The following is a 15,132-nucleotide window of genomic DNA, read 5'->3' on the forward strand; positions in this document are numbered from 1 at the left end:
TTGTTTCTGAGCCAAGTGAGTAGTGTGAGGTGGGAATTCACACATGTGGAATCATTGGACCCCAGGAAAAACTGCGCAAGGAAATAGGAGGCTTGGAGGGTAGAGGAGAAGGTCTGTGAGAAGCCTTTGACTATCTATGAGCAGCAAAGGGATTGTACTAAGAGCTGGATAGCTTGTGAGCTAAAGCTTTGTGTAATCCGGACATATTTCCACTTGTACGATAATACAGAGATCAAGGTTTTTAGTTGAGGCTTTCCCCATAGTATTCTTCTGCGTTTCATGTGTGATTGAATCTTATTATCTATTATATGTGTTCTGGTTGATCTTGCTCAAAATTGATTAAGCTTTCGCAAGTTTGATTGTAGAAGTAAATTAAGTATTTTGCTTTAGTACATTGCATAATCATTTTAATCTACAGTGAGAATTTCTACATGGTATTAGAGAGAGGTTTTGTAGAAAAATTTCTACATCGCATCGGAGCAAATTTGATCAAGGCGAAGAACAGTATACAAGAAGGAGAATTTCGAAGTTTGTGGTTCCTGAATATAGAAATTGAGTTCTCATCACATCTCAATTTTACCAATGGCGTTCAGCAGTTTAAGAATCGAGTATGCCCTTGATGGAAGCTCGAATTATATAGCCTGGAAGGATCACATGGAGGCAGTATTAGAGGATAACAATCTAAAGGACTTCATTGATCAAGAAGTCACCAAGTCGACTAATCCTACTCAACTGGCAGAATGGAAGAAACGTGTAGCTAGAGCAAGGAGAATCCTCCTGGAGGGAGTTCTAGACCACATTGTCTTGAGCCTCCATGGGAAGGAGACATCGTTTTCGATGTGGAAAACATTAAAAGATTTATATCAGAATAGCAGTGATCAAAGGAAGTTGGTGCTAAAAGACAAGCTTCGTAAGATCAAGTGTGAAAAGGGTGACACGATCTCTACATATCTGAACAAGCTCACCACCTACAGGAATGAGCTTGGAAGTGTAGGGATCACGACATTGATGATGACATGGTGAGTCTTGCACTCCTCAGTCTTCCTAAGAGCTGGCATAGCTACTAAGATTTGGTTAATGGAAGAGAAAAACTAGCAGATTGGGAACGACTTTGGTCGGATCTGATGCAAGAGGAAATAAGAAGAAGCACCAAAGATGGATCCTCATCAAAGCAAGATGATGAGGAAAATCTAGCCTTAGCGAGTAAGGCGAAGAAAGGGAAAGGGAAGGCGTCCCATCCCAAATCCGGTTCTTCCCATGATGGGAAGAAGATTGACAAATCGAAACTGCGATGCTTTCATTGTCATGAAGTGGGCCATTATGCTACGAATTGTCCACAGAATAAATACAAGAAGGGTTCCTCGAAGGGATCTGATGGTGAGGCATTGGCCTCACAGTTTGAGCTAGATTTCTCACTTATTGCATGCATGGTTTCATCCATGGTAAGAAGTGTGTGGTTTCTTAATAGTGGAGCTTCTTTCCACATGATCGGAGACAAGATTTTGTTCAATACCTTGGAGGAGAAAGATCTCTAGATACTCATAGTGATGGGTAATGATGAAAACTATAGTGTCTCATGTGTAGGCATGGTTGTTTTTCAGAGGGGGAATGGAGCTCACATTACCTTGACTGATGTCAAGTATGTACCAGGACTGAAGAAAACTTTGGTGTCGATCACCATGCTGGAAGACAAGGGCTATGATGTAGTCTTCAGTAAGGGAAAGGTTTTCCTTCGACACATCACCACGAGACAGGTGAAGCAAATCGGTTCACGAGTCAAGAACCTATATGCTCTTGAGGTTCAAGATGCATGCAGAGCCTTGAGGAGCAAGGCAACTGATGGAGACTTGGTGGTTGATAGGGAGAGTACATTACCTCTCAACATGCAGTGCTAGAAGAAGTCTCAAACAATTGTGGAGAAGCCACAGTTGGTGAAGTAGCTTCAGGAGGTTGTGGAGTAGCCACAACTAGAGAAGCTGAGAGGAGATCGAGTGGAGGCATCCATTCATCCAGAGACCTCCAGTAGGGGGAAATTTTGAGCCAAGTTGGCAGAGGGATCACATGCAGCCATACCTCCAGGTGGAAGGTGGGGCAATGTGCAGTGATCATCCCACGAAGGCTGAAATAGGGGTTGGATCCTTGAGGTACCCAACCTTTGGATTCAAATTTTCTACGGGAGTCCTGATGAGGAGTAGCAGGACTAGATGAGTGGGTAGAGATAGATGCAGATGGAGAGGCAGAGAGAGCTACAGTGCAGGAGTCCCAAGACTATGCAAAGCTAGTGAGCTGCAGTAAGGCGAGAGGCACAGGAATGTTGCACCAGTGCAAGATTACACAGAGAGGTGTGCAATGGTGTGATATGCATAGAGTGTTGCAACAACTCAGAGGTTAGAGAGGGAGCACTTGTCAACGAAAGATGGAGCTTCAGCATCAGAGGATGTTTCTAGCTTAACAGGGAGGTCAGTTGGGAGTCTTTTTGTTTCTAGAGTTGTTGGAGTAACAACACTTGGAAGAAGTGTTGCATGCAGAACATTCAAAAGGATCAGGATCAGGTTCAAGTTGAATGCCTTTCTTATTGAGAGGGAGTGTTGAAAATAGCAACAATAAATGCTAAAAATAGAAGTGCCAAAAAATAGCACTGTTATAAATAGCAGTTCAGGTACCAGTGTTGGATATAGCAACAAGGAATGAAAAAATGGAAATGCTATAAATAGCATTGCTAAAAATAGCAGTTCAAGATAGATTCCTATTTTAGTTAGTCCCTGAACTAAAATAGTGAAGTAAAATTCGAATTTGATCTTAGCAGTTGTTTGTAAAATAATTAATTAATTCACCATGAGTTAATTAGTTGTAGAAAATCAAACATGAATTCTATGTGGGGACATGCAACAATTTCTCCATTAATTGAGGAATTTATCCATCAGTTAAAGAGATAAGGATGAGTTGTAATTTGAGTTGTAATTAGTTAGCTCAGTTATCTGAGTTAAGTCCAGTTAGATTAGTTCCAACAATTTGTGGAATTAATTGTGAGTTCAGTTAGTTAATGCATGCATGCATGAAACTACTGCACTTCAGATAACTGAATATTCTCTCATAAATAACTCATGCATATCAATTCAATCATAGACCCAGTTGAGATTAGAGGAAGGGATAGTGTACTATCAGTTGGATGATCTTTCCTATATAGGAAACTCATCCATGCAAAAGGAATTATCTCCTTCAAGTTTGTGCAATTATTTATGAGCCAAGTGAGTAGTGTGAGGTGGGAATTCACACATGTGGAAGCACTGGACCCCAGAAAAACCTGCGCAAGGAAATAGGAGGCTTGGAGGGCAGAGGAGAAGGTTTGTGACAAGCCTTTGACTGTCTATGAGTAGCAGAGGGATTGTACTAAGAGATGGATAGCTTGTGAGCTAAAGCTTTGTGCAATCCAGACATATTTCCACTTGTATGATAATACAAAGATCGGGGTTTTTAGCTGAGGCTTTCCCTAGAGTATTCTTTTGTGTTTCATGTGTGATTGAATCTTCTTCTCTGTTATATGTGTTCTGGTTGATCTTTCTCAAAATCAATTAAGCTTCCACAAGTTTGATTGTAGAAGTAGATTAAGTATTTTGCTTTAGTACATTGCATAATCAGTTTAATCTACAATGAGAATTTCTACAAAGTTCACCACAGGAAGTCTTCAAGTGGGCAGCACTGCATACAGTCATTGTAAGAGTATCATTGTACAAAGTCATTCTAAAAGCATCATTGTAAAAGTTGTACAAGTGTCTATTTTCCAAGAGTTGAAGAGGCAGTGTCGGGAGGTCTAGGATCATCATTAGGTGGTTGTGTCATAGTTGGGGTTATGGTCTTGCATGTCTTCTTGTCGGGAGGTCTAGGATCATCATTAGGTGGTTGTGTCATAGTTGGGGTTATGGTCTTGCATGTCTTCTTCTTCTACATCATTCTATATCATTGTAAAGTGGACCATTTTCCCTAGTACGAGAGTCTATTCCTCTTTTATTCTTCTATAGGGTGGTATGGTGGTGCTAGTCTGGTGCATGAATTCACCAATAGGTTCAAGCTTGTGAAAACTTCAAGGTGGTAGGGTGGTGCTAGGGTGAATTGTATCACATTGGGTGTTGGGGCATCCGTTCAGTTGACTACTGAAGAATCTCGTGCATTGGAGCATCCATCCAGTGGGAGCTGGAGAAGAATCCCTTTCTAGATTCTAGGAAGTTAGAGCTTTCTTTTTAATTGAAGTTGAAGATTAAAGAATTATTAGAAAAGTGTTCAGGTGGTTTTTGTCCTGGAGGGGGTTTCCACCTTAAAACCTATGTGCATTTGTGTTTCTTTTGTTTACTGCTATCATTGTACAAACACTGATAATAATTGAAGATTAACTAATGCTCTAAAAGATTAATAATAATACTAATTGAAAGGAATATTGATTCACCCCCCCCGCCCCCTTCAGTATTTCCAACAATTGGCATCAGAGCTTGGTTCCTTCAATAGCAGTTTAACAACTGGAAGGAGATCGTGGATCATACCAAGAATGGTGTACCTCTGTTCAATGAAAGTAATTATGCACTTTAGAAAGGAAGAATGGATGTCTATCTCTTGGCTCAAGGTTACGAAGTATGGTACAATGCTCAAAATGGCTTTACACCAAACGCGGATGGACAAGGTATGAAAAATTTAGTAAATGATGCAAAAGCAAAGAATATTATTATCAATGGATTTATTGAATTTTCTTATCATAATGTGTTGGGTTGTAAAACTGCCAAAAATATATGGGACAAGCTTGAGAATATATATGCAGGTGACTCAAATGTCAAAGAAGCAAAGCTTCAAATCTACAGAGAAAAATTTGACCAACTCAGAATGAAATAAAATGACAACATTGCTGCATAATTCCAACACGTTGATGAAATAACCAACACTCTGGAAGGATTAGGAGAGCCTATTGATGAGAAGACTACTATAAGAAATATTCTTAGAACATTACTAGGAGGATTTAACCCAAAGGTATCGGTCTTAGAATACAGTGAAAATATGGCCAAACTCAGCAAAGAGGAATTACATGGAGTTCTCATAGCATATGAAATGAGACTTGATGAAGAAGAGGGTAATTTGCATATAGAAATTGCATTCGCTTCATCTAAGAAAACCAATAAGGACAAGCAACCTTCAAAGGCAAATACTTGCACCTGCAAGTGTGAAGAAAAGGAAGATGATGAAGAAGGTTTTTCAGATGGAGAATATGCTTACTTTACAAGAAAACTAAAAATTGGTAAGGGAAAATTCAAAGGTAAACTTCCATTGATATGTTTCATTTGTGGTGAGGTTGGGCATTTCGTAGCAAAATGTTTGAACAAAAGTGATGGAAACTCAAAAGGAAAGAAAGGCTTTAAGAAATTCAACAAGCAAGGAAAGAAGAAAGGATTCAAAAGGAACTTTCTCTCTAAAGAAGATAGCTCATCATCCGATGAAGACAGTGACAGTGAAGAAGAAGTCAATGAGAGAGTATTGTTTATGGCCAAGCACAATAAACAAGAGGTATCAAACAACGAAGAAGGGTTTACCATAGAAGAATTTTCTAAGGAGGCAATCAAGCTTATAAAAGAGCTCAAGGCTGAGAAGATTCGTTCCAATACTCTTGAAGAAAAAGTTCAAGTTCTCAAAATTGAAGTTGAAGAACAAAAATGTATTGAAGGGTCACTTCTAGAGAAGTTGGAAGAAAGCAACCAAGAAAGGGAAGCATTAGAAGCCGAAGTAGCCTCATTGCCTAAGGAAGTGAAGAAGGGAAACACTGTCCAAAACTATGCCAAGAGATCAAGGGTGTTGGAAGAACTCATCAACAATCAATGATCTTACAATGATAGAACTAGCCTCGGTTACATAGAAGATAAACCAAGACCTTATACAACAAAATACAATGAACCCATGAGATCTGACATGCATGTAGACTTCATTGGACAAGATTCGTAAGAACAACCTTGGAAGACAATTCCCAAATGAAGATTTCCATCTAGGTACCAACATATTTTTCATGGATATTGTTATTCATGTGGAAAATTTGGTCATAAAGCTGTAGAATGTCACAGGTACCCTAGGAACCAATACAATTCCAGGAGATCTATCAAATATGAACCTCCTAGGGCTCAACGAAACATCAACAGATTTGAACATTTAAGAAATAATATTGAATGTTACAAATGTCGAAACTTTGGACACATAGCCAGATACTACAGACTTGAAAATCCTCCAGAAGAATCGTCGAAGCCACAGAACGAATGAACATGGAAGAAGAAGAAGACTGATAATTGTTCCCTTACTCTCAAAGCTCGAAACAACAAAGATGTGTGGTATGTTGATAGCAGTTTTTTGATGCATATGACTAGAGATAGAAATAAATTTGTATCTCTAAAAGAGAAGAAGGATGGAACCATGTCCTTTGGAAATGATGGATCTTCAAATGTTGTAGGATTAGGTACTGTCAGTCTTGGAAGCAAAGACGCTCTAGCCAAGAATGTTCTATTGGTTGAAAACATGAATCGCAATCTACTCAGTGTTGGACAAATGTGTGATCAAGGACACACAATTCTATTTAACTCAACAAAATGTGAAACCAGTAAAGGTAGGCATGGTAAAATTGTGGCTACAGTAAGTTGAGCTCCAAATGACATATATGTTCTGGATGAAGCAACTAAAGCATGTCTACTAGCTAAAGAAGATGAAAGCTGGTTATGGCACAAACAAATGGGTCACATAAACTTTGGCAATCTTATCAGGATAAGCAAAAAGGAAGAAGTACAAGAAATGCTGAAAATTTCAAAACCTTCCAACACACTATGTGAGTTTTGTCAGCATGGCAAGCAGACAAAATTCGGATTTAAAAAAAAAAAAACACTTTGCTTCACATCCATTGGAATTGATACATACTGATCTATATGGTCCTATGAGAACAAAATGCTTAGGTGGAGAATTATATTTCATGTTAATGATAGATGACTATACCAGGATGACAATCATCAGTTTCCAAAGGAAAAAATCTGAAGCATTTGAGTGCTTTAAGATCTACAAGGAGTTGGTCGAAAATGAAACTGATTTGAAAATAATGTGTATAAGATTAGATAATGGCGAAGAATTCACTTCCAAATTATTTCAGCAATACTGTGACGAAAATGGAATAAAAAGACAATTTTCAATAGTATGAACACCTCAGAAAAATGGAGTTGTTTAAAGAAAGAACAAAACCATACAGGAAATGGGTAGAACAATGCTGAAGGACTCAAAATTGGATGAAAAATTTTGGGTTCAAGCAATTGATACGACAGTCTTCATTATCAACAGAAGTCTTCTCAGAAATAATTGCAACAAGACCCCATATGAATTATGGAAAGGAAAACCGGCTAATGTAAAATATTTCAAAATCTTCGGAAGCAAATGTTATATCAAAAGAGAAGATCAAAAGTTGGGTAAGTTTGAATCACATGTTGATGAAGGTATCTTTGTTGGTTACTCATGCAAAAGAAAGGCCTATAAATGTTATAATCTAAGATGAAAACAGATAGTGGAGAGCATAAATGTTACATTTGACGAAGATGGTGTTCTAACAAATAATGATGAGGATCTAGAATCTTTGAAACTTGAGACAGAGACTGAAAAAGGTACAGAGAAAATTCTAGAACAAGAAGCAATTATCAACCAGGAAGAAGTAAATAATGATCAACAAGATATATAGGAACAACAACAAGAAGCTCCTCCAAAGAGAACAAAAGAATGGATTAAAAAGAACCATCCATCAAATCAAATCATTGGTGACATAAATGAAGGAATTTGAATGAGAAAAGGTCGACAACTTCATTAATCACAACAAGCTCACATTGCTTTTCTAGCAACCTTTGAACCTATTAGTTTTGAGGAAGCCAACCAAAATGAACATTGGGTAGCAGCTATGAATGAAGAATTGGATCAAATCAAGAAGAATAACACCTATGAATTAGTTCCACGACCAAAAGATAAAAATGTCATTGGGACTAAATGGGTGTTCAGGAACAAATTGAATGAAGATGGACATGTTACCAAAAACAAAGCAAGATTGATTTGCAAAGGCTATGCACAAGTGGAAGGAATTGATTTCGACGAAACATTTGCACCAATTGCCACAATGGAATCCATCCAGATGTTTCTCACCTATGCATGTTCAAGAAAAATAAAAGTCTACTAATTGGATGTTAAGTCAGCATTTCTGAATGGCGAATTAGAAGAAGTTTACATCGAACTGAGTGAAGGTTTTCTACTATCAGAAAAAGAAGACTATGTTTGCAGGTTAAAAAAGGCTCTGTATGGTCTCAAGCAGGCTCCCAGAGAATGGTGTGCTCAACTTGATGGATATTTACATCAACAAAGGTTAAAAAAGGGTATTGTTTATTGAAATCTTTATGTACAAATAGATAAAAATAATTTAACAATTGTTGAGGTATATGTGGATGATATAATCTTTGGAAGCAATGATGATCAACTAAGTAAGAACTTTGCTACAAAGATGCAAAGTGAGTTCAGATGTATTTACTTGGTGGGTTGACATACTTCTTAGGGCTTCAAATATCTTAGCAAGAGAAAGGAATATTTATATGCCAAGCTAGGTACATCAAGGAAATGCTCAAGAAATTCAAAATGGAAGATTACAAACTCGTACTTACTCTGATGGTAATAGGTTGCAAATTGAGCATAGACGACTCATCTAAGGATGTGGATCACAGGTTGTACAGATCTATGATTGGTAGTCTTCTATATGTAACAACCTCTAGACCAGATTTTATGCAAGAAGTTGGACAAGTAGAAAGATTCCAAGCAACACCAAAAGAATCACATATTATTTCCATCAAAAGAATTCTTCGATATCTAAAGGCACAAAAGAATATGGCTTTTGGTATCCCAAGGGAAACAATCTCATTATTCAAGCCTTTATAGATGCAGACTGGGTAGGAAATGTTGATGATCGTAAGAGTACTAGTGGAGCAACATTCTATCTAGGTGGTTGTCTCGTATCATGGTTGAGAAAAAATCAAATCTCAATCTTGTTATCTATAGCGGAAGAAAAATACATTGCAGTGGCATCTTGTTGTATTCAAGTCCTTTGGATGAAACAAACTTTGCAATATCTTCAAGTACAATTCAGTTAGCCTATTCCCATATTCTGTGATAACACTGGTGCCATTAGCATCTCCAAGAATCCTGTCATGCATTAAAAAAAAAAACACATTCCGATCAAATATCATTTTGTTAGAGAACAAGTCATTGAAAAGAATATCAAACTTGAATATGTTGGTACAAAAGAAAAAATCATTGATATCTTCACTAAACCTTTACCTCGTGAAGCATTTGAATATCTTCGCCAAAAGCTTGGGATTCTCCCAAGTTCTCATTAGATTTTCCTTATTCAGAAAATAAAGGGAGAGTGGAAGTGTGTATAGGTCCGCAGGATGGTTGTGTGTCAGGGGGAGTTACCCTTTGCCATTGATGTCAAAGGGGGAGAGAAGGCACTAGGAAGAGGTGCCCTAATCGTAGGGGGAGTACTTGTGTTGCCATCAATGCCAAAGGGGGAGATTGTTGATCTAAAGATGATCTGAGATTGTCATTGATGTCAACCCAAGAAGCACCAAGGATAACCCTGAAATTCCATGGCACATTGGGCATCATCATTCATGGTTTCTAGTCTCATAACCATTATAGGAATACTCTACTCAAAGATATCTTTCTACCGGTATATAGCTCTCCTTGTAATTCCTCACATTTTGTAAGTTATTCAAGATTGAAGTTAGTAACCCCAATTAGTGGGCTAAAACCCCATGGGGTTGTGGCATGGAATTTATCATTGATTTTTTTTATTGAATAGTCAATAATTAATAATTTCTTAAGCTCCTAAAATCCCTCCAACATTCTCTATAGAAGCCCCTCTCAACTCTATAAAAAGAAATCTCACATATTCTCCAAACATAGTGATTTTGGACTTTTCGCTATAACTTTATTTCTGTGAAGTCGTAGATGCTGAAAGCAAAACCCGTTTTAGTAGACATCCTGATGAACGTTTTGACCTAATTTCAGATCTTGGTTCACTATATGTTTGGAGATATGATCCATGGAAGTTAGGGTTTTTGCAAGCTCCCGTATTTCATCTCAAAGAGATGACCTTAAGAAAATCGTCATAACTCTCTCTCTGAGAAGTAGATTGGAATTTTGTAAAAAGTAGAGGATAGTGCACGGAATGTAGTTTTCGGTGTATCAATTTCAGAGTCGAAGGAGGAAACCATGACATGTGGAATTCCATTCAAGTTCGCTCTACTGAACTAGTCAATAATTAAGTCATTCTGAGAGATTGGGAATAACTTTGCCTTGAAGAATCCAAATCGGGTCAGACCCATAGCATTGGAAATAAGACTCAGAGGGCTACTACAAGAGCAAAGATCACACATTGGGGATATGAAATCACAAATATACATTAGATTCAATAGCGTGATCCTAGAAGGCAAGACAAAAAACTAGATCAAGTGTTGTCAAGGTGTGCACAGGACTAGACTTTCTAGGGAAGAAAAGAGCAAGGTGCAGCAAAATGATGCAGCAGAGGTAAGCTCCAAGTAAGTGTCTTCTATATATGCATCTTCATATCTTAATTGTATTAGGTTCTTTGTATTCTAATTCGTTGTCTTTGTTTAGCATTGACATATGCTCTGTAGGATGAGGTAAGTTTTGCTATTATCATGTCATGGGTATTTTCTTGAAGACTTTTTGCAGGTATTATATATTCATCAAGAGAATACTCAACGCATAATATAACGTTCTAAAGAGTGAGAAATGGTAGGATGAAAAGAGCAGCAATCAAAGTGAAAAAAAATATCAAGAAGTTCACCACATGAAGTCTTCAAGTGGGCAACACTGCATACAATCATTGTAAAAGTATCATTGTACAGAGTCATTGTAAAAGTTGTACAAGTGTCTATCTTCCAAGAGTTGAAGAGGAAGTTTCGAGAGGTCTAGGATCATCATTAGTTGGTTGTGTCATAGTTGGGGTTATGGTCTAGTGTGTCTTCTTCTACATCATTCTATATCATTGTAAAGTGGACCATTTTCCCTAATACAAGAGTCCATTCCTCTTTAATTCTTCTATAGGGTGGTACAGTGGTGCTAGGCTGGTGCATGAAGTAACCAACAGGTTCAAGCCTATGAAAAATTTAGGATGGTAGGGTGATGCTAGGGTGACTTGTAGCTCATTGGGTGTTGGGGCATCCATTCAGTTGACTACTGAAGAATCTTGGGTGTTGGAGCGTCCATCCAGTGGACGCTGGAAAATATTTGACACTAACATTATACATCATAAGATTCCTTTAAAGAGTGGAATGAAATTATGAAAACAAAAACTCAGGCAGATTAATCCTCTCTTACTCCCCTCTATTGGAAAACAAGTGAAACTTCTACAACCTAAAATCATAGTGCCTTTAGGGTACTCTAAATGGGTGTAAAACCTAGTCCTAGTCTAGAAAAAGAATGGGGAAATAATGTTATGTGTATATTTCTATAACCTTAACAGGGCATCGTTGAAAGATAACTACCCACTGCCTAAGATGGTTTACATATTGTAGAAGGTGGTTGGATCATCTAGAATATCCATGATGGATGGGTTCTTTGGTTATAACCAAGTGGCGGTCCACCCAGATGATCAGAAGAAAAATTCTTTCACCATCCCCTTGGGGAACTTTCATATATGATCACATGCCTTTTCGTCTTATTAATGCAAGGGCCATGTTTCAAAGAGCTGTGGATATAGCTTTTGTAGGGGAACAAGACAAGTTTGTAGTGGTATGCTTGGATGATATCACAGTCTTCTTTAAGACTAATGAAGAACACATCCTACACTTGAAACTCACCTTTGAGAAGTGTAGGAGGTATGGGCTATCTTTAAATCCAAAGAAATATCAGTTTTCCCTGAGCGAGGGTAAACTAGTAGGACACATAGTAGCACAAGAAGGAGTGAAAATCGACCCTAAGCAAGTAGAAGCTATTAGTCACATTCCCCTACCCAGAAATATGAAAGAGATCCAAGTATTTTTGGGGAGAATCAATTTTTTGAGAAGGTTCATATCCAACTATGCAAAAATAGTGAAGGGTATTACAAATATGCTAAAAAAGGAAAATGAAGTCAAATGGAGCCCTACCTCTCAAGAATATTTTTCTAGAATTAAAGAAGCATTTACTGAAGCACCAGTATGAGTCAGTCCTAACTACTCAGTAACTTTCTATATTTTTTGTTTCACTTCTCCACATACTATTGCTACAGTTCTGCTACAAAAAAATAAAGATGGTTGTGAGCAACCCATTGCCTTTTTCAGCCAAGTTCTGAGGGATGCTGAGTTGAAATACAATATCTTGGAAAAACAGGCTTATGCAGTAGTCAATGTTTAAAGGTAATTTCGAGTATATGTACTACAGTAAGAAATTATAGCATATTTTCCAACAATAACAGTCAAGGATATTCTGGTGCAAGGGGGCAGTGAAGGAAAAAGGGGTAGGTGGATCGCTAATATCTAGGAAAATGAGTTAAACATAAAAACTACTAAGATCATAAAAGGCCAGGGGTTGGCCAAGATTTTATCAGAATCCAACTGCCAAGCTTTGGGGATAAACCTAATAATAGAGGGAGGTGAAGCTGAAGTTCAGCATAATGGGATCAAAACCTCAGAGCAAAAGATCTGTGCTAAATATGAAGGGTCACCTTGGTATAAAACTATAATCCATTATCTCTTATTCCTAAGGTGCCCACAAGGGCTAGATAAATATAAATACAGAACTTTGAGATTGCAAGCCCAAAATTATATCGTATCTAATGGTCAAATGTACCAGAAGGACCCGGTGGGAGTTCTATTGTTATGCATGGTAGAAGGTGTAACTCATAATGTGATTAAAGAATTTCATGGAGGAGTTTTTGGAGGTCATTACAGCTCGAAGACCACAACTCACAAAATTCTCAAGGTAGGATTCTACTGGCTTGTGCTCTTTGGAGAAGTTCATTCACAAGTTAGATCATGTTAGAAGTGCCAAGTCTTTGCTGAGAAGCAAAAAAAATCCCCTCTCCCCTTGATCTAGTACATGTGGAAGAACCCTTCAGACAATGGGGACTAGATTTCATAGGTGAGATAAATCCATCGTCCAGTGGCCAACAAAAGTGGATATTAATGGCCACAGATTATTACACGAAGTGGGTAGAGGCAATCCCAGCGAGAAACACTATTGACTCTTTGGTAATCAAGTTTATGGAGGATAACATATTATCATGTTTTGGTTTCCCTACAAAGATTATCACTGAAAATTCTCAAGTCTTCAAATCCACCAAATTCATCAGCTTCTGTCAGAAGCTCAATATCATCATCAGACACTCCACTACCTACTATCCTTAAGGAAACGGTTTAACTATATCCTCAAATAAAACTGTAGTCAGAGTGTTGAAGAAAACCATCATTGAGAGTCAAGGAATCTGGAACACTCAATTGAAGTTTTCCCTCTCGGCCAACCGAGTGACTCCTAAATGATCCACTTGAAAATCGCCTTTTGAGATAGTATATGGTAAAGTTGTAGTCTTCCCAATCCAATAGAAATGACAATGGGAAATTTGCTACAAGAAGAAGAGGAAGAACCAAATGTTATGACACAAAGGATAAACCAACTATTCGAACTTCATGAAAATAGGGAATAGGTGGGGGCTAAACTGGAAAAATACAAACAAAATATGAAATCCCTGTTTGACAAAAAGGCCAAGGATCGACCTTTACAACTAGGAGATTTCGTTCTCTGATGGGACGTTCGAAGGGAAGACAAAGGTAAACACAGAAAATTTGATCCACTATGGTTTAGTCATTTCAAAATTTTAGAGGAGAAAGGAAATAATATGTACCTACTCGAAAATATGGAAGGATAATTGTTGGAGCTACCAATAAATGGTCAGTTCCTCAAACTCTATTTTCATAATTAAAGGTACCCATTTTTCACACATTGTAAATAACGTTGTGTACATTGTAATTATCATATGAAATTTCCAGTTTTCTGCTAAAAATTTCCCTTTCATAAAATGTTTGTTTGTTTAAAAATACTTCATGCCCAAGAGAGAATTTCCTAGATTGCAGGTTCTTGGCATATTGCAATCCAATGCCCCATCCCAAAGTGGAGCCAATTTTATCACCAGATAGCACTAAGGCCTCTTCATAGAAATGAGATGAGATGTTGTCTTCATCCACAGGTGGATAATACAATTTTCCAAACTTGGATGATGAGCCAAGGTTTAAAAAAATGATGCGGGAGAAGCTATGGTTTCAAATATTATAAGCTTAAGGTATAGCTCCCCCCCCCCCAACAATCTACATATGATCGCATCCAATAGCAGTTCCAGCCGTAGAGTTACAAGAGGCTTAACACCGCCACAGACCCTCAGCATTGAATAAGTCAACACCCGATGAATGACTCAAACCAATTCTAGCCCATGCTAAACACTTCCTCCTCACCGCAATACACTTTGCCGAAATAGGTAGGGACCACATGACAGGTGATCTCCTCTTATTCGGTGCTCAAAGATTCAGGTATCAGGTATGATGGTGACATCTGTACAAATGGTGAAAGGTAAAGTTGCTTTCTGATTGTATGAGTTCATCCCTTGTCCTCTAGAGCCAACCCATAACTGTCACATGTCATCCCCCCATGCCTTCATCTCCTGCCACCTAGGAACACATCCTTTTCTCTTCATAAAGCATAAAACCCTAAGGCCATTACCTGACAACAATTCTTCATCCCAGTCAAAGAATCTCTCACCTAGACAACTACGCAAAAGCCTCCTGTACACTCTCCCAAAGATCACGGGCACCCTCCCAAGTCGCTTTCATTCCCCTGCGGGCTCCTGGCAACCTGACACCTCCTAGAATCCTTGTGTTCTTGTTTTGTTTTATTCGAAGGGATGAAGCACGCAGCCATTATAACCCCCAACACTCGTGAGGTCAAGAACCCCGGTGCAATTATTCTAACTAACATTGAGTCCCATATTACTAACCCTGTCTATCCCTTTTCTCTTGCCGAATTCCATTATGAGATATTCTCAGACCA

This window comes from Pinus tabuliformis, chromosome 6 (assembly GCF_031772625.1).
Source record: "Pinus tabuliformis cultivar Carrire ecotype Pingquan chromosome 6, CPIR1, whole genome shotgun sequence".
NCBI classification, from domain to species: Eukaryota; Viridiplantae; Streptophyta; class Pinopsida; order Pinales; family Pinaceae; genus Pinus; species Pinus tabuliformis.